The sequence below is a fragment of the Lactuca virosa genome, chromosome 2 (genome assembly GCF_052849685.1).
Source record: "Lactuca virosa cultivar CGN04683 chromosome 2, Lactuca_virosa_CGN04683_v6, whole genome shotgun sequence".
NCBI classification, from domain to species: domain Eukaryota; kingdom Viridiplantae; phylum Streptophyta; class Magnoliopsida; order Asterales; family Asteraceae; genus Lactuca; species Lactuca virosa.
This window is the reverse complement of record NC_136427.1, coordinates 309035404-309055616: the sequence shown is the minus strand read 5'-3', so window position 1 is coordinate 309055616 and position 20213 is coordinate 309035404. Positions and strand designations below refer to the sequence as shown.

At 41.4% G+C, this 20213-nt stretch overlaps 1 long non-coding RNA gene across 1 annotated transcript; it reads left to right on the top strand.

Annotated features, from left to right (window-relative positions):
* The first annotated feature begins 12094 nt into the window (after positions 1-12094).
* Positions 12095-19823, top strand: LOC145157184 (uncharacterized). The gene is made up of 2 exons (XR_013737149.1): positions 12095-12647; positions 19602-19823. It is a non-coding gene; the product is annotated as an uncharacterized LOC145157184 (long non-coding RNA).
* Positions 19824-20213: the final 390 nt, after the last annotated feature.

The following is a 20213-nucleotide window of genomic DNA, read 5'->3' as shown; positions in this document are numbered from 1 at the left end:
GGTATTAGGTGGTGGAACCTGTGCCAAGTGATTCGAGAGTTGGGTTTTATCTTCCGGGTCGACATTTGCAAGGTGAGTTATCCTCACTATACTAAGGGGTCTAAGGCACCAAGGCCGGCCCATTGGATATGTTATCCTAGCAGTGTTAGATGTTGAGTATGAGTTAGTGTTGCATGCTAGTGGTTATGCCAGTTAGGTAGACCTGTAGGACTACCTGTGATGTTATGTGATTATTGCATGCTCAGTGGTTATGATATGTGTTTGTTATATGGGATGGGTTGAGGTTGTATTGCTTCGTGCGGTAGCCAACAAACCCTAGGAGCAATCCAGTTACGGGCTAAGGGAGACTCGTACTGTGGGCTCGGGAGCATTCCAGTTACGGGCTAAGGGAGACTCGTACTGTGGGCTCGTGGGTATTTCAGTCTGTAGGGTTGTGGACCCGTTATGTGCTGTTCTGTTCAGTTTGTTATGATATGTTATTGTTGACATGGTCATGTGGACTGTATGTGTATCGGTATTTTGGGGGTAACTCACTAAGCTTTCGGGCTTACAGTTTCATTTTATTGTTTCAGGTACATCAGGGGATCGTGGCAAGGCGAAGGCATGATCGTACAGCTCCTCCTGTTATGTTTATGTTTCTGGGAATACTCTGATAGAATGTATTTTGAAAACAAAGTTGTAATGTTTTAATGAACTTGACATGTTTCGAAAGTTTAAATTTGTTCGAAATTTTTGGGTGTTACAAGTTGGTATCAGAGCCTTGGTTTGAGTGAATTGGAGGAACACTTGTGTAACTCCAGTCTCAAATCAAGGAAAGGATTTTCAAAATGATTTTTCAAAAAGGTTTTCAAAATAAATAAAGGAGGATGCAGGGCGTACGATCAGCCGAAGCCAGTAAGTAGACCCCAAAATACCATACAAGTTATCTGATTATGTGATATGATAGAACAGCATGTTAGTGCTAGGCTAGGGATCTTCAGGAATTGCATGATAGAATTGCCTGATTACATGATTCCTGGTAGCCTAGGGTTTCCTTTATATGAGATTGACATCATACTGTAGTTGCTTAGTGTATGCATCACAGTTGTACATAATTAAGATCTTATAGCCTGAGAATGTTTGATTTGGCCTTATGTTCTGTTCTTGTTTGATTGGGAGCTTAGGGTAGGGTTGGATATTCGAAAGTCTATAGGGTCCAGCGTTATGTATGGCTAGCATACACTAGTGATGCAGGGTTGGTGGAAGTTTCATGGATAGGAGGGTTGAGTGAGGCCGGGAGGCCAGTTATGAGATGTATATCTTTCCTCTAGGGCGAGGGTTGAGCGCTCGCCATGTCGTGAATTCCGCTAGGGCATTGTGATGATGCTTGAGACAAATATGGGTAGGTGTGGAAGGTAGTATGGGCCCGTACTACTGAAAGCACAGGACCCATACGCGTGTCAAGTAAGTCACAATCCCTAGGGTTAGTAGGGAGTTGGTTCCCAGCGATTTATATGGATTATCTGATATCTTATGGTATGTTTCAGAATGGTGATGACGAGGCGCTTCGTGGCTGGATCCGGTTCGGGATCAGGATCAGGGGACAGAGGCCAGGAGGGGCCGACAACACCTGAGCCGGTGGTGCAGATGGGTACAGAGGAGTTGGATGCCAGGATTCGAGAGATCCTGCATGATGAGGTTGCTGTTGCATTCCGGGCTCAGTTACCGGAGATGTTCGGGTCGATTAAGACTGCCATGGTGGAGTATTTTGATGAACGCTATGCAGCCCTTACAGAGACAGCCGCCGCAGCAGCTGCATCAGCTGTATCAGCGGCAGGAGGAGAAGTTGGTAGAGGTTTTCAGTACAGGGACTTCGATAACACGAAGCCCCCTACTTTTGATGGGACGCAGGATCCCATCAAGGCTATGAGATGGATTTCAGACGTGGAGGGGTGTTTCTTCACATGCTCGTGTCCTGCTGACTAGAAGGTCAGGTGTGCTCTGAACCTGCTTAGGTCTGGGGCCAAGGACTGGTGGAGACTTGTGACTGGGTCGTACACTGATGATCAGAGAGCTGCTGTTACTTGGGAGCAGTTCAGGGATATGTTCCGCGCCCGTTACATTCCACGGGTTGAGCGGGAGCGGTTGGCACAGGAGTTTTTGAGTTTGAGACAGGATGGGGAGTCAGTGACGGAGATCACCCGTATGTTCACTGAGCGGGCGATGTTCTGCCCAGAGTTTGCTTCCGAGTAGTCTCAGATGACCCGTTATCTGAGTATGCTCAAAACCGATATCCGACAGTTTGTATCTACCCAGCGATGTGACACTCTTCTGGAGTTGCAGGAGGCCGCCAGACGGCGAGAGTTAGAGATTGAGCTGCAGCTGAGGGAGCAGCGGCCGGCCCCAGCACAGTCACAGCCGACGCCAAAGCGGTCTAAGACCGCTGATTTGAGGTCTGGGAGTCAGCAGAGCCGCACTTGTGGGAAGTGTGGCAAGGGTCATTCTGGTGTGTGTCGAGCCAGCAGTGGGTGCCACAGGTGTGGCAAGGAGGGGCACTATGCGAAGGATTGTCGCCAGGCCGTTCCGATACCGAGTATGAAGTTATGTTACCATTGTGATCAGGTTGGCCATTTGAAGGCCAACTGCCCATTACTCGCCGCCAAACCGGCGCAGGCTCCAGCGCCGGCTACTTTGAGGATCACGGATGGGAGACCAGTCAGGGCAGAGCCTTCGAAGGCTCAGGGTCGTGCCTTCCAGCTTACAGCGGAGGAGGCCAGAGCAGCACCAGATGTGGTTGCTGGTATGTTTCTATCCTTTATCTCGTTTCCTATATCTGTTGTATGCTTATCTGTTGTACCTGTGGTTAGGTACGTTTTTAGTGAACTCCTTGCCTGCTTTGGTCTTATTTGACTCGGGTGCGAGTCGGTCCTTCGTATCTCAGTCGTTTAGTAGGGAGTTCAGTGCGCCTGTGGGCGAGCTAGAGTGTCCGTTGCGAGTGTCTATCGCCAACGAGCATGAGGTTTCGGCTTCTTCAGTTTATAGAGGGTGTGACTTGGAGATTTGCGGGGTATCCTTTCCGATAGATTTGATTCTGATCCCCATGGGGGAGGTGTGCGTGATTGTGGGCATGGATTGGCTCAGTCGGTTCGGTGCTATGATTGATTGCGAGGGCCAGCGAGTGGTAGTTCGAACCCCAAGAGGGGGAGAACTGATTGTATATGGTGAGGGCACCAGAGTGGGATCAGGGTTCTGCTCAGCTGCCAGGGCTCGGCAGTACATTCAGCACGGGTGTGCGGGTTATCTAGCGTATGTGGTAGATACGCGAGTCAGGGATCAGATTTCGGTTTCCGATGTACCGGTAGTCAGGGAGTTCGCAGATGTATTTCCAGAGGAGTTGCCAGGGATACCTCCAGAGAGGCAGGTCGAGTTCAGGATCGACCTGGTGCCAGGTGCGACCCCTATTGCTAAGGCGTCGTACCGATTGGCACCACCAGAGATGCAGGAGCTGTCGTCGCAACTACAGGAACTGCTGGGCAAGCAGTTCATTCGACCTAGCAGTTCTCCATGGGGAGCACCGATACTTTTTGTCCGGAAGAAGGACGGTTCGCACCGGATGTGTATCGATTACCGGGAGTTGAATAAGTTGACGGTGAAGAACCGTTACCCACTCCCGAGGATAGACGATCTCTTCGATCAGTTACAGGGCGCATCTTGGTTTTCCAAGATAGACTTGAGGTCTGGGTATCATCAGGTCAGGGTCAGAGAGGAGGACGTGGAGAAGACCGCGTTCCGAACTCGTTATGGACATTACGAGTTTGTGGTGATGCCGTTTGGGCTCACCAACGCGCCAGCGGTGTTCATGGACCTGATGAATCGGGTCTGCAGACCGATGCTTGATCGCTCGGTCATAGTGTTTATAGATGATATCTTGGTGTATTCCAAGACCCGAGAGCAGCATGAGGAGCATCTGAGAGAGCTGTTGGGAGTTCTGAGACGAGAACGGCTATACGCCAAGTTCTCGAAGTGTGAGTTTTGGTTACGAGAGGTCCAGTTCCTCGAACATCTCGTTAACCAGGAGGGGATTTTGGTCGATCCGGACAAAATCGAGGCGGTTATGCAGTGGGAGATTCCGAAATCTCCCTCAGATATTAGGAGCTTTCTGGGATTGGCAGGGTACTACCGGAGGTTCATACGGGATTTATCCAAGATTGCAGTACCCCTCACTCATCTGTCGAGGAAGGGGGTGGATTTCCGGTGGGGTCCCGAGCAGCAGAGGGCGTTTGAGACCCTCCGTCAGCGTTTGTGTGAGGCACCAGTATTGACACTCCCAGAGGGAGTTGAGGATTTTGTGGTGTTCTGTGATGCATCCATCACAGGTTTAGGGGCGGTCCTCATGCAGAGAGGACGAGTGATAGCCTACGCATCGCGGCAGCTGAAGCCGCATGAGACGAGATACCCTACGTATGACTTGGAGCTGGGGGCGGTGGTGTTCGCCCTCAAGATATGGAGGCATTACCTCTATGGGGTCCGCTGTACCATTTACACGGATCACAAGAGCTTGAGACATATCATGGATCAGCCGAACCTGAACATGAGGCAGCGCAGGTGGCTGGATGTAGTCAAGGACTAAGATTGTGAGATCCTTTACCACCCCGGTAAAGCGAATGTGGTTGCGGATGCTTTGAGCCGCAAGTCAGCTGGGTCTTCCACCCCCGCGGTATGTATGAGGATAGCGGTGGATTCTTCGCTTGTGAGTTTGATCAGAGATGCCCAGGTAGAGGTCATGCGACCGGAGAATTGGAAGTTGGAGAGAATCAAGGGTGAGAATACCCGGTTCATACAGGATAGTCGTGGACTATTGACCCGATGCGGTCGGGTTTGGGTTCCGATGTCTGGTGGGGTTAGGCAGGCGGTTATGGAGGAGGCTCATAAGTCTCATTTCTCTATTCACCCGGGGGCCACCAAGATGTACCGGGATTTGAGTTTGAGCTATTGGTGGTCGTGCATGAAGCGAGAGATCGCTTGGTACGTCGAGAGGTGCTTGACCTGTAGGATGGTCAAGGTCGAGCATCAGAGGCCGCATGGAAAGCTGCAGCCCCTAGAGATTCCCATGTGGAAATGGGAACAGATCACGATGGATTTTATTACCAAGTTTCCAAGGACGGAAAAGGGGTTTGATGCTATATGGGTCATCGTGGATCGATTAACCAAGATCGCCCACTTCTTGGCTATACGGGAGAGCTCATCAATCGAGAAATTGGCTTAATTGTACGTTCGCGAAATCGTGTCTCGCCATGGGGTTCCTGTCTCCATTGTCTCTGATCGGGATGTCAGGTTTACCTCCCGCTTCTGGCAAAAGTTTCACGAGGAGCTGGGCACGCGGTTGCACTTTAATACAGCATTCCACCCACAGACAAACGGCCAGAGCGAACGGACTATTCAGACCCTCGAGGACATGTTGAGGGCGTGCGTCATTGATTTCGGTGGGAGTTGGGATTCTCACCTACCGCGTGCGGAGTTTGCCTACAACAACAACTATCATTCTAGCCTTGGCGCCCCACCATTCGAGCTATTGTACGGGCGGAGATGTCGCACCCCGATCTGTTGGGGTGAAGTTGGACACAGAGTGATGGGTAGTACGGAGGTAGTCTTGTAGACTACCGAAAAGATCCATCAGGTTAGACAGCGTTTGCAGACCGCTCAGAGTCGGCAGAAGAGTTATGCCGACAGACGTCGATCTGAGTTGGAATTTCAGGTGGGTGACATGGTACTCCTGAAGGTCTCGCCCTGGAAAGGCGTGATTCACTTCAGGAAGAGGGGAAAATTGGGTCCCCGATATATTGGGCCGTTCAGGATCATTGCCAGAGTTGGCAAGGTGGCTTACAGGCTAGAGCTGCCGGAGGAGCTTGGTCGGATACACAACACTTTCCACGTTTCGCAGCTGCGAAAGTGCATCATGGACCAGGAGGCAGTAGTATCGCTGGATGATATTCAGGTCGATGAGCGTCTGAACTATGTGGAGAGACCTGTGGCCATTTTGGAGAAGAAGATGAAGATTCTGAGGAATAAGGAGATATCTTTGGTGAAAGTACAGTGGGAGCATCGAAGGGGGTCCGAGTGGACGTGGGAGACGGAGGCCGAAATGTGGGAGCATTACCCGGAGTTATTCGCTGCAGCAGACTTCGAGGACGAAGTCTAGTTTAAGTGGGGGAGAATTGTAACGCCCCGATTCCAGGTATGAATTTAAATAAAAGGTTAATTGGGTTAATGTCCTACTCGACGAGTTGGTTGCCCTACTCGTCGAGTAGCAGCGGGGTTGGAACGCTCGTTTAAGTGGCCTACTCGACGAGTCCACTAAGGGACTCGACGAGTAGGAGCTGGCAGATGAAACCCTAAATCCCGAGGTTTTGCACCCTATTTAAGGAATGATAAGCCTCCTTTGGCCTCTTTGCAGTCTTTGAGAGCCCCTTAAAACCCTAATACGTGTGTGTGTGTGTGTGCCCTTTGTGTGTTTGAAGCTTGAAGAGAGGATCCTTGGAGGGGGAAGGCTTAGAGGAGAAGGAGATTGGAGCAAGTAGGGTGTGGGAATCAACTCTTATCTCAGCTATCATCTTCTGGAGGTAACCAAATCGCCTTTTTCCTTGTGAATCTCTTCTATTGGATGAGTTTTAGGGTTTTTGGTGAGATATTAAGTTGGAAGGTTAAGCTATGGGCTAGATCTGAGGTTGTAACTTCAGATCTGGACCCTCCTTGAATTCTATGAGCATAAAGTTTTAGTTTTGGTCATGATTAAGGTCCCTCTTGAGCATGAAGTTCCATTAAGAACTTAAAATAGGCATTTAGAGCCTTTATAGCCATGCATGCACGTAAAGTATGCAACTTTACGTGATAAGCATGCCCTAGAAGCTTGGATCTGTGATTTGGAGCCGCTGCATGGCTCAAAACAAGTCTGTATGGAAAAAAAAGGGCTGAATGGACTCGGCGAGTCACATGAAGATGGCCGTGAACTCGACGAGTTGGATGAACAACTCGGCGAGTCCGATGAAGATTACCATAAGACTCGGCGAGTTGAAGAGCAACTCGGCGAGTCGGATGAGTTTTCCCCAAGTTATGAATGTGTGTGTGTCCGTCGTGTGCAAAAAGGAAAATTCGACGGGTGGCCTTAGAGTTTGGTCGAGAATCGGAGAAACTCGACGAGTCACCGTGATGACTCGACGAGTGGGATAGTGTTTCAAGGAACTCGACGAGTAGCCGAGGGTACTCGGCGAGTAAGGTCAACATGGACTGTTGACCTTGACCGAGGACTTTGACTTTGACCAGGGGTTGACTAGTGGGTTATGGAGTACCTTATAAGGTTAAGGACTTATGTGTATATTGTGCTATGGTATTAGGTGGTGGAGCCTGTGCCAAGTGATTCGAGAGTTGGGTTTTATCTTCCGGGTCGACATTTGCGAGGTGAGTTATCCTCACTATACTAAGGGGTCTAAGGCACCAAGGCCGGCCCATTGGATATGTTATCCTAGCAGTGTTAGATGTTGAGTATGAGTTAGTGTTGCATGCTAGTGGTTATGCCAGTTAGGTAGACCTGTAGGACTACCTGTGATGTTATGTGATTATTGCATGCTCAGTGGTTATGATATGTGTTTGTTATATGGGATGGGTTGAGGTTGTATTGCTTCGTGCGGTAGCCAACAAACCCTAGGAGCAATCCAGTTACGGGCTAAGGGAGACTCGTACTGTGGGCTCGTGGGTATTTCAGTCTGTAGGGTTGTGGACCCGTTATGTGCTGTTCTGTTCAGTTTGTTATGATATGTTATTGTTGACATGGTCATGTGGACTGTATGTGTATCGGTATTTTGGGGGTAACTCACTAAGCTTTCGGGCTTACAGTTTCAGTTTATTGTTTCAGGTACATCAGGGGATCGTGGCAAGGCGAAGGCATGATCGTACAGCTCCTCCTGTTATGTTTATGTTTCTGGGAATACTCTGATAGAATGTATTTTGAAAACAAAGTTGTAATGTTTTGATGAACTTGACATGTTTTGAAAGTTTAAATTTGTTCGAAATTTTTGGGTGTTACAAAATGCATACCAGAAACCAGGCGTTACAATCTGTTTATGCTTATGTTTTGTATCAGTTATGACATCCCAAGTTTTGAAAAGATATCAATATTGAACGTTTCTTCAGAAATGTTTAATGTTAATATTATTTCACATTGAAATAATATTTTTGGGACCAATTCCACAACAAAAGAAATACTTTGTTTTAAAATAAGCATAAATACAATTTTTAAAATCACCGTAAATTTGGGGATGTCACAGTTTGGTATACATAGTATATTGTTTGGAAATCTCACTTTAAATACCTTACTAAATTTAGACTAGACATCATCAGGGCTTCGTAGAACTCCAGACTGATAGCTACTAGATGTCAGGCTCTCAGGGACCTCAGGGCTTCGCTAGATGCTTAAAACTAAGGTAAAATGGGGCTAAGGTTGAAAGAAACTCGTGAGAGGATGTTTGGGTTGGTCTCTTCACGTCGTGACACATGGTATGTCATGTCGTGACATGTGGCGTTCGTTGGCTGAAGCAGCGTGGAGGCTTTTAGAAGCGCGCTCCGTGCATACTTATTATGCGCGTGGTGCACTCGGGAAAACTTCATAAACTCGTATCTTCTTCACATGAACTCCGTTTTTTACGTAATTTATATCCACGCGTAGCTATCGACAATATCTACAACTTTCATTTAGACTTTGTAGGCTAATTCTCACTTTATTTGTTATTTATTATTTTAGAAGGCTTAGACTGCTAATCTTCGTTTAAAATTCATATCTTTTGCATACGACGTGTGTTCTCGTATGTCTTTATATCGACAAACTCATTTTAACGAGATCTTCGACTCTTGTTTAGATTGTTTCGGCTAACAATCAACCGATCTAAAATTCGATTTATGTGTTAAAACTATTGCGCTGAAACGTCAAAAAATCGTAACTTCCTCATACGAACTCGGATTTGGACGTTCTCTATATGCTTGCTCTCGGTTTTATGGCTATTACGACGTATGTTTAGATTACTTAGGTTAAAACATAATTTATCAAAATTTCACTTTTTACGGTACGCAGAGTCATGTCGGTTTAATCGCGAAACTTCGAAGAAGCATAACTCCTTCATACGCAGTAGGATTTCAGCGTTCTTTATATGTACGGAATCCTTTTCACATATACTATAACTTTAGTTAAGATTATTTATCTTAAATAATCTTCTATAAAAAAATCATTTTTAAAAATCATGATATCGCTCTTCTTCCTTTTCATCATGGATTTTGAGCCTATCTTCATAGGCTTTTAACCTTCCTACCGCTTCTTCCAATGGCATACTTTCATGGTCGAAATATTGCTCAGTAGAAGTTACAATTAGCAAATACTTCTTTGGAACAGAATTAAGAAACTTTCTAATAGTCACTTCTTCATCAAGACATGAACGAAGACTTTTCAACTTCTCAACTATACCACTTATTTTTCCTGGAAATTCATTGATTTTCTCGTCATTCTTCATCTTTAGCCTCTCCAACTCGCCCCGTAATGTTTGCAACCTCGCCTTTTACACCCGTTCGGTACCTAAGTACCAAATCTTAATGGAGTCCCAAAATCTTGTGCATCCTTGTATTTAGCAACCTACAAAAGAACATCTTCTGGGAGAGTGGGATAAATTATAGCTTTTGTAGTATGGTTCCTTTTCTCATCCTCATCTTATCCAAGTACGGTTTTCCAAAGGCCATGTGCTCTCAACACAGTTTCAACTAAGATTGACCATGAAGTATAGTTGGTTTCCGTCAGTTTAGGACACTGGAGTGTGACATTACCTTGCTCACGAACGGTCGATGCAACTGCATTTTCTGACATTTCTTGAAAAACTTTCGAGTTTCAACACCGGTCCTGATGTCGTTTTTTCGCCTCTTGTAACCTTCTTTCTTGTTACCTGCGTTTTATCTCTTGCTTTCTTGATGCTTTTCGGTCTTCTTTGTCAGCGGACTCGGTTTACTTCTTGTTGTTCTTCCTTCCTCACGTCGGTGCTAAGCTTTTCTTGCAACAGTCTCTAACGAACTTTGTTGTTGTAGAAGCCGGTCTTTACTTCTTCTGTGATTCACATGAAATCGCCCTTCCTTCTTTTTATTCGAGCCCTAGCCAATTGGAATCGATTCCACACAGCTTCTGTTAAGGTACTTCACGAAATAGGCAGCGTCTGCGTCTGCCTTTGTTGCCAATTGGCTTTCAATCTCGAAAAATCGTTCTGAGATGGATTTGAAGGCCAAGTGAGGATAGTTTGAATGATTGGGGGAGTTGTATTCGGTGTGTATGATGGTTATTTGAAAACCTTGGGTGTGAAGAATGTTTGCTAACTGAAGCATGGGATTAGACTCGGATACAAGATGTAAACTATACAATGGTGCTTCAAAAGATGAAAACCATATATTCATCGAGTGCCTGATTGTTGTGGAAGTTTGTCACAAAGTTTGTGCTTGGTGGAAATTGTTCTCGATTATATACTCAGCGGTGATAGAGTTAATCCAATATAGGTGATTTTTGGTGGGTGTTGATCGACTATCAAAGATTTATGAAGGTATCACATTGGTTTTTGTTTGGGTGCTCTGGAATTTTGGAAATCACAAGGTGCATTATTCTAAACTAAAAACATACTTGGCTCTGGCGTATGAGATACTAATGCCCTCACACCTTTGATTAATGCTTGGAAAAAATGAAGGAAGTAATCTCATATGGTTTGAATGGTGTGGCGACCAATCACAGAATGTATAACTCATAGTAGTATATGATTTCATCTCATGTACTCTTTTGTTTTCTTATTTCTCTGTCTTTATCCTATTGTACCCACTACCCGCCATTTTCCTACTAGTTTTATAATTTATGTAAATGTCACTTTTTCAATAAATATTGTTTATATATAAAAATTGACCATACTTTAATTAAAACTTCAAAAGTAAGTAAATAAAATAAGAACGAGACCAATTCCGAACTTTATTTCAAAATTATATGACGTAGGACATTTTTTTTATAAAGTGATATTCTTTATCATTTATATATCTAATTTAATTATTAAAATTTAATATTGAATGCATATTTATCTAGATTCTTTTAAGTAACATAACGATTTTGGACGATACAAAAATGTAATTATATTTCTAATTATACTAAAATTGAAAATTTACCCAATTTATGCAATAATAGTCAAGTGAACGCTCTGGTTTTTATAAAAAGGGTGCAGAGAGGATCAACTTTTTGATTTGTAATGTCGTATTCTTTTAATTGAGTGTATAGTAGGAACCGTAAGATTACTAAAAACTGAAATGCATGGATACAAAATCCTGTTATGTAATGTTTTTATTTTCTTTTTAGCTAGTGCCTAAGTCCTAACTAACTTTAATAATATTCGGTTGTTAAAAAAAATAGTTAAACGGGAATCTTTATAGAAAATTTTATATTTTGGAGGTCATTATCGATTAAATCATGAAAATTATTTATTTTTTGAAAATAAAATACTATTATTTTTGTAATTGTCTACACATTGAGACTTAATAGTTAAACAAGTCACCAACCCATAAAAGTAAAATACGATGACTGTTTAAAATGCATGATTAAAATTGAAGGGTTTTTGTTTCTAAAAAATGTATTTAAAAGACCTTTAACTATAATTTTTATTATTTTTATAATGACTAACACACACCCTCTATATTCTCTTGGGGTCCGAGAGTCTAATGTTTGAGGTGCAAAATTTCACACATGATGTTCAATGTTAAAACATTGGTACGCCCACAAAGGGGAAATTGACATTGTAGCATAACAAAGTTTTGGGTTGTTCCCGATCGGTCATCGAAGTTTTATTTGGCACAATAAGTTCCTAAAATATCAATTTACCTATTAAATAGACAATTTTTGGAAAGGAAAATGATACAACCGGTAACACACGTGACATGGTTCACCACATGACACTTTGGTCAATAGAGTATGCCATATGGTGCTGACGAGGCACTTTGGTCAATGCAATAACTTATCTCGTTCATTAAATTTATCACAATCTATATTTTCTTAATCTCACCATGAATGGTTTTATGGAAGCATTTCTCCTTCTATTTCAAGTTTGACTCGCCTCATAGTTTTGAGTCTCGCTAACAACTCACATTCCGGTGACATCCCCGATTTCAGTACCCCGAATTTACAAATTATAGATTTGTCTAACAATTTTTTCATTGGAGTTATGCCTCGATCTCTCGAAAGATTTCATAGCTCTGCTTTTCTCAAAAACAACCTCCCACCTACTTCTGATTCATTATTGCTTCCTGCTTTTTCTCTTAAAAAGAAACCCTCAAAACTGGGTGGATATGCAATCCTTCATATCATGATTGGGTTCTTTGTGCTAGTGTCGGGACTACTTGCTTTGCTATTGGGTGTTTGGCATTTGAAGACAGAAGCAAAAATCTCGATTACTGGTTCTTTGAATCGCGCATGCCACAGACCGACAGAAATCATCAAAACCAAGAGACCGCGGACTGTTCCAATCTTCCTTCTCGTCTTCTCATTCTTTGATTTTCCATTCTCGACAGAAGCAAGAAGCAACTGTTACCAATCTGCAATATCGATTGAGACAGTGAAACGGGTATGTTAAATTTGATATGTTCTTCTTCTTTGGTTCTTCCTCTGATAATATGATAATCTGATTAGTTGATTCTCGATTCTTCTTATGTTTCATAATTGATTTTTCTTACTCTAATAACCAAACGACTACTCTTCTTCTTCCACTGATACCCTATCAATCTGATTCTTAGTTACTCTATTAGGATTACGTTTGATATCTTATATTTGTAACAGTTTTCAAACCTTCCATTATATGAATATCTGAATCTGATTATCAGTCTATCAGATTATCTATCAGGGTTAATGTTTGATGTGTTATCAGGGTTAATTGAGCATAGATTGCGGTGGATCATTTGTTAACTGTTAAGTTTTTTTTTTTTTTCATTTATGAATTATGATGTGGATTTTTTTGGATGCTCTAGTAGTCTAGTTTGAACTTCAAATTTGTAGTACATTACTCTTGAATCAGGTTTGGAACGATTTTTGTTGGAAGTTGGAACGAATTTAAGTTTTCTCAAGGTCAAGGCTGTTAAGAACTAACTATGATAACATTAAGTATACTAAAGGCCAAATGACCCCCAATTTTAAAACTTATTCTGTTATATATGTATATATACGTATTTCTTGGGTTACAATGACAAGCTGAAGCTTGGCTTAGTGGTAAAAGCATTGGTTTATAAAATTAAAGGTCTCAAGTTCGAAACTGTTTGCTTACTTGAAGGACCTCAATTTTTTTGTTTGCTTAGAGTCTCAAATTGGTTGAGCCTCTATATATATATATATATATATATATATATATATATATATATATATATATATATAGAGAGAGAGAGAGAGAGAGAGAAAGAGGGGCAGCAGATACTTCGAGAATGTGGAATTGATATTGAGATAGATAGTTGATGTATTGTCGAAAGAGGAGAAGAACAATGGATCTTAAGGTGTAAATCAAAAGTAATTCTATTGAGAGCTCCAATAGAATCGCTATGAATTATATATATATATAGAGAGAGAGAGAGAGAGAAAGAGGGGCAGCAGATACTTCGAGAATGTGGAATTGATATTGAGATAGATAGTTGATGTATTGTCGAAAGAGGAGAAGAACAATGGATCTTAAGGTGTAAATCAAAAGTAATTCTATTGAGAGCTCCAATAGAATCGCTATGAATTACCGAGTTGTAACGAAAGAATGGTGGAATGGTTTCAGTTGTTTTAGTTTACGGCTCAATTCCATCAATTCCATTGAAAAAGAAAGCTAGGTAGATAAAGTTTAAATTTTTTATTTTGAAAAAAAAATAGAAAAAGCCACGTAGATTAAGTATTACCGGTGAAACCGGAATTAAATTCAATGATTCCCCTATTTAACCGGTAAATAAATATTTTAAGGACCTATTGCAAAAAAAAAAAAAAAAAAAAAAAAAAATGACTAATCTGGAACAAACTCAAAACTTTGTTGCGCTACAGTGTCGATTTTTCCCACAATATCAATAGTGTTTCACTATTGATCTCCCATATAGGCTTTGCAGCGACTTGACATAGGTCGTTAAGATGATATAGTTTACCATTTTTTAATAGAGTAAATTACACGAATCGTCCCTCGTGCAGTTGTCAAAAGGCACGTCCAGTCCCTATTTTCAAAAATTAACTTGGACCGTCCCTCATTTGCTTTAAACTTACACGTTTCATCCCTAAAAGACGATTTTATTGATTTTTTAGTTCGTACCAGATCTGAAATTACCATAATACCCTTATGTTTTTGTTTTTTAGTTAATCTAATATTACTTATTATTATTTATAATATAAATAAAGAAATAGGCCCCACTCCTACCCACACTTTACCCTCACCTCACCCCAACAGCCCCACATCTTTGAAGTTAAACATGAACACATCTTTCCCTTTATCTCTTCTTTCATTTGTGCAACATTATCTTCCGCCGGTGAGGTCATTGATATTTGCATATGTGGTCGATTTGACAACATCAATTTTTCTTCGACGAGCTTCGAGAAACCCCTCCATATGTGGTCGATTTGGTTGATTTCGAATATCTAACCTCAAAACAAGCCTCGTATATGAATGACGATATGGTTGAAATTGAAAATCTAACCTCAAAATCGAAGATTTGACCTAAAATGAAAGAGAGGAATGGGATAGTGCTCACCGGTGGTGGAATTTCAGAAATTGTCGACCATCAAGCCTTGGAGTGGAACGGGCGACTTTTCGAAGAAGATACCCCCCCTCCCGTCGATCTGCACCTCGAAAGTGACCATTAACCGCCGACTATCCACTCTACCCCCCCCTCTCCCTGACACACATGAAGCCACCATAGACTTCCGACTGCTTTGTCTCGATTTCATTGTGTTGGATTTGGATATGTTTTGAGTCTCGGGTCTCATTTCTTTCAAGTTGCAAGTTTATTCCCAGATCTCATGATTTCAAGTTGAAGGTTATTGTTTGATTTCACAGAGATTTTCTCGATTTCATTTTACCATGTATTTTTGAATTTGGTTATTTTTTTATTGCTTGATGAAGATTATTTCAAAACTAGAAAATTTTCGGCTCTGATTTTGATTTTGAGTTGCAATTTTGGTTAGCTTTGATTTTTTTTATTTTGAGTTTTAGGTTACGTTAGATTTCAGGTTTTGATTTTGATTTTCAAATTAGTTTGTAGGTGTAACGCCCGTAGATCCGGGCTAGTCAATTTAGAGATAATAGGGGTCGAAAATGACTTTTCGACAAAAGATTATTTAGAATAAATAAATTTAACCAAGTTGTAGAATATGTCTCAAGGTTTCCGGACATATAAAGAACGCCGAAATCCGAGTTATAACGAAGAAGTTATGACCCGCCGAAGTTTTACGGCAAAACCGGCATGGCACCGAGAGACGTAAATAGTGAATTTACGATAGAGCGAGTTTTAACCTTAGCGATCTAAACGAAAGTCGTAGAAAACGTTAAACCGAGAGCGTCCATAAAAAGAACGCCCAAATCTGACTTCGTATGAGGAAGTTATGATTTTTCGAAGTTTCGGCTTAGCAGTGTACAACCCGAAGTTCGAATATTAGAACGAGCGGTTTTTAGCTGACACAACCTAAACGAGAATCGAAGATCTCGTTATTTGTAGCGCAACGATAAAAAGACAGACGAAAACGGACGTCGGATGAAGAAGTTATGAATTTTTAACGGACCAATCCTGTCCCGGCCTGTTAATAATATAACTTTTAAAATAAAGTCAAAATTAGCCTACGGAGTCTAAACGAAAGTTGTAGAGTACGTTTCCGCCTACGCGTGGATATAAAGAACATCAAAAACGGATCTCGTGTGAGGAAGATACGAATTTTTGAAGTTTGGAATCGAAATCACGAAGTCTGATGAGAGATAGATGACGTGGCCTCATCGCAGCCGTCCATCGCTGATCGCAAAGCACCCTTCGGATCACGCCACGTCGCTTCGCACTACGCCCCGCGTTCAAGGTTGGTACGCCCACCGTACCTTCGCTCCTTATCCTCTTCCGAAGTACGAGACAGCTGGACGCAGCTGGACCCTATCCGAAGCTACGCCCAGCGTAGCTGTGCTGAACGCCCAGCGTTCGGAGAGGGCTCGCAGGCTATAAAAGGAGGCGAGGGTTTCCGGATTTTTCACACCAATTCTCATTCTCTCTCTAGTTTCTTTCTCTCTCTAGCTCCCCAAACCACCCCTAAACCCTAGGAAAAAATCCCTAGCACCTAAAGGAAGCCCCGAGGCGCCCGGAGTCTCGAGAAAAAGGGTATTTCGGTTCGGAAACGCTGCTCCGAGCAAAACCCGGTTTTTAATAAAACCCGCTGTAAGTGAGCTACGCCTATGCAATTTTTAATATAACTTTTAGATAATTATAGTAATGTTATTAGGTCCTTAAAATAATTATTTGAGCTATTATTATGAGTTATATTGAGTGTTATTTAACGCTTATATAATAATAATAATAGCTAAACTATTAATTAGTCGCGGTTAACGTTAGACTAAACCCTAGTGGTATTGATACTAGGTTTTGTCAAGGGAAATTGTTTTAAGAAGTAACGAAACGCTGTTCAAGTACCGAGTCACCACCTAATCAAGTGAGTGCATAGATATGAAGTATTTTATATAAATTACGTGCTATGTGTGCATATTATCTGTATACTTGCTATCTATGATGGATGAACGATTTTATACAAGTTTTATATGATTTAAACTGTATATGTAATTATATCTACATAATATGTTGGGTAAAACATGGGTAGATGGAATATGAGTTGGATGATGAGTTGATAGGTGTTATAGACCACGAGGTGAGTGTGAGAGGTGGACGATGTGAGAAGCCTTTCCCAAATGATGGCCCCGTCATCTAGCAGAGTATGGGTGACAACCACGGACTATTCTAGATAGTCCAGTGGAACACTAGCAGGCTCGCAACCTGTAGGTGTTGTGAACGATGTGTTCACCCGGTGTACTCTAAACCCTGGCGATCATCCATACTTGGTGCCTAAACCTTGGCGATCATGCAGACTTGGTGCCAAAACCCTGGCGACTATGCGGACTTAGTGCCTGTTGTATAAACCCTGGCGACTATGCAGACTTAGTGCCTAGAACCCTGGCGACTATGCGGACTTAGTGCCTGTTGTATAAATCCTGACGACTATGCAGACTTAGTGCCTAAACCCCGTTGATGATGGACTTCGTGCCGATTCCTTAGGAATGGATGAACGAGAAATATTTGATTCTTAGGGTAGATCCTTAAGAGTAAAAGAAGATAATGGGGATGGGTAATTGGGTTGATTGTTTGATGATTATACATAATAATTATATTATTGTGGGTTGAAAACTCTATGTACTCACCAGGTTTCCCAACCTGACCCACTCAAGCTTATTTGTATCACAGGTGTCGATATGAAGCTACTATACACTGAGAGATTTAAAAGAGATATAGATCACTAGTGTAAATGAATGTAAGTTCTGTTTATGCTTATGTTTCTGTATTGACGATGACATCCCAATGTTTTGAAAATGAATGAAATACATTTCTTGGGAAATGATTTGATAACGTATTTATCATGTTTTTCTGGGAACAAATTCCGCAACATTTTTATTAAAAGAGGTACTCTGATTTTTATAAAGCATAACAAAGTCGGTCTTTTCTGGCCGTGAAAATGGGGATGTCACAGTTGGTATCAGAGCATTAGTTTAAGCGAACTAGGAATATGGATTTATTTCTAGACTTAAACTTAGAATGCTAAGTGATGATCGTGAGGAGTGTGTCTAATAAATTTAGGTAATACACCTGAATAGACACAAGCACTAGCTTATTTAGGAAAATGTCTAATATGATTTATGTGCTAAATGATTTATGCCCTATATGATGTTACTTGTTCGGATCTATGGTCTGTTGCCGACCAGATCTGGAAACCTTATGTGTTCAAGATTCTAAACGTACGACTACGATATTAGAACTAACATGTAAACGTTTCGGAGTGATAAGGACGGTTTAAACGTCTATCCTAAATAAGGATCTAAATTCACCGTATTCGGTGTATAGATCGAGATGGCAAGAACCCGCAGTGGAGCTGGGAATGCGAATGGGAATAGGAATCAACCCCCAGTGATTCAGCAAATACCTGTTGTAGTAGAAGTTGCACCCGAGCCAATCACCATGGCTGGAGTACAAGCCTGAAATATAGAAAATTCCATCAAGATTTCCCGATAATTAAGTTGCGATATACCAATTTTATCGTAGAAATGTGTGTGTGTGTGTGTGTGTGTGTGTATATATATATATATATATATATATATAGATATATATGTTAGAATATTTTGGAACCTATAAATAAGGTTGTGAGAGTGGGAATGGCAAAGGTGCTTGACGTCCTTGATGGCCACGACATGACGAGAAGAACACTAACCCTCGAGCTCGGCGAACACCTCAAAAAATGTGTGCTCGACATGTTGGCTACCAAGATGCAAAGATGAAGATGGTGAGGTGGGAGGCTTTTAGGGGAGAAGTGGAGCTCAACATAACCAACACCACTTCCTCAAGCCTAAGTACTTAAGAAGTTCGTTTAGTTAAATAAATTAGTAAATTATTGTTTATGGAAAAGCAACAATATTTACATTTTTATCGTGTTAAGTTTTAGTATTTTTATAGATTCATTTATTGTTGTATTGGTTGAAATTATAGTTTAACTATATTTGATATAGTGTAGATACAATGTCAATCAACTTAAGTGCTTAGGATTTAAAATCTTATTCAGAACATAAGCAAAATATAAGAGTAGATTATAAAGTATATTTCACCGTTCTAAAATAAATATAAAACATACGAAACAAATGACTAGAGTATTAAACAACCATATGAAACAACCATTTGACGGAGGCAATGCACCAAACTTTAACTATTAAATTAAATAAGAATTTATATAGTTTAAGGAGTTTCTGTTTAACGGGATGTTTGGCAAGTCTTTTAATGATACCATTAATATGCAACATCTTAATGGTTCAACATCAAAGATGTTTAATATACACATTTTTCCTCTTACTGATTCAACACCTTTGAGTGACCTTCTGAAACGTCGTGATGCTAACCATTCTAAATCATTCATTGTTCCAAGACTTCCACCAGTACCCTTAATAAACCATCACCTTCCATTTTCTTTCATTTTTCATAAGAACATCGCCTAGCACCGATACCCACTCGAGTCATTGTCACTTTATCCTCCTTCCCTACAACCACTGGCCTCCTCCTCATTCCATGCAGCCACCGACGCCTCCCACCACTATGAATCAGTTTTAAAAAGAAAAGGAGGTTTAGTCCTAACCTTATATGTATGCTCGAACGTCATCCTCTCATCCGTACATCGAATCCTCTCTTAACAACCATGCATTTCTCCTTTATTTCTCGTTTCTTATCATTTAGTTCCTCGTATTCGTTTATGTTAAAGTTTATTTAGACGAATTTATTTTGTTTGGCAGGAATTGAAGGAGATGACGAACATGAGATCAAGATAGGATTAAATTTTTGAGGATTTGAAGTGGCAAACCATCTCACAACTCTCTGTTTTGTTATCATTACTATTACCCATTATAGTAAAATTGAGTGCTTTAAACATCTAATGGTGCTACAAACTCAAGGCTTTATGAGTTATTCATGTGGAACAACCCTTAATAATAGCCAAATATCATGGAATTTACTCATGTGTTTATTGTCACCGCGATGGAATCCTAATGATTGTGGAGTGGATTTCCACACAGTAGATTCAAAGTTTAAACGATTGCACATCCAAAATATTGCTAGTGTTGCACGATTATCCTCCTACGTAGGCTTTGGGACGGGTTGAAGTAGACTGCTCAAAATGTGCAGTTTACCATTTTGTACTCGTGTTTTTTTAACACTTGCAGGTGTGCAACTTCAGGGTAAAGAAATTAACGTCCAAAAATGGAACTATTTTTGTAATTTAGTCCATATATTTATATGGTATGAATCTATTGCGTTCTATAAAAGTTATCTGAATTAAAAAAAAATATTTATCATTCTCGAATTTGATATAGGTTGTAGCATGTATCGTCTTGGGATGAGTGGTAGGC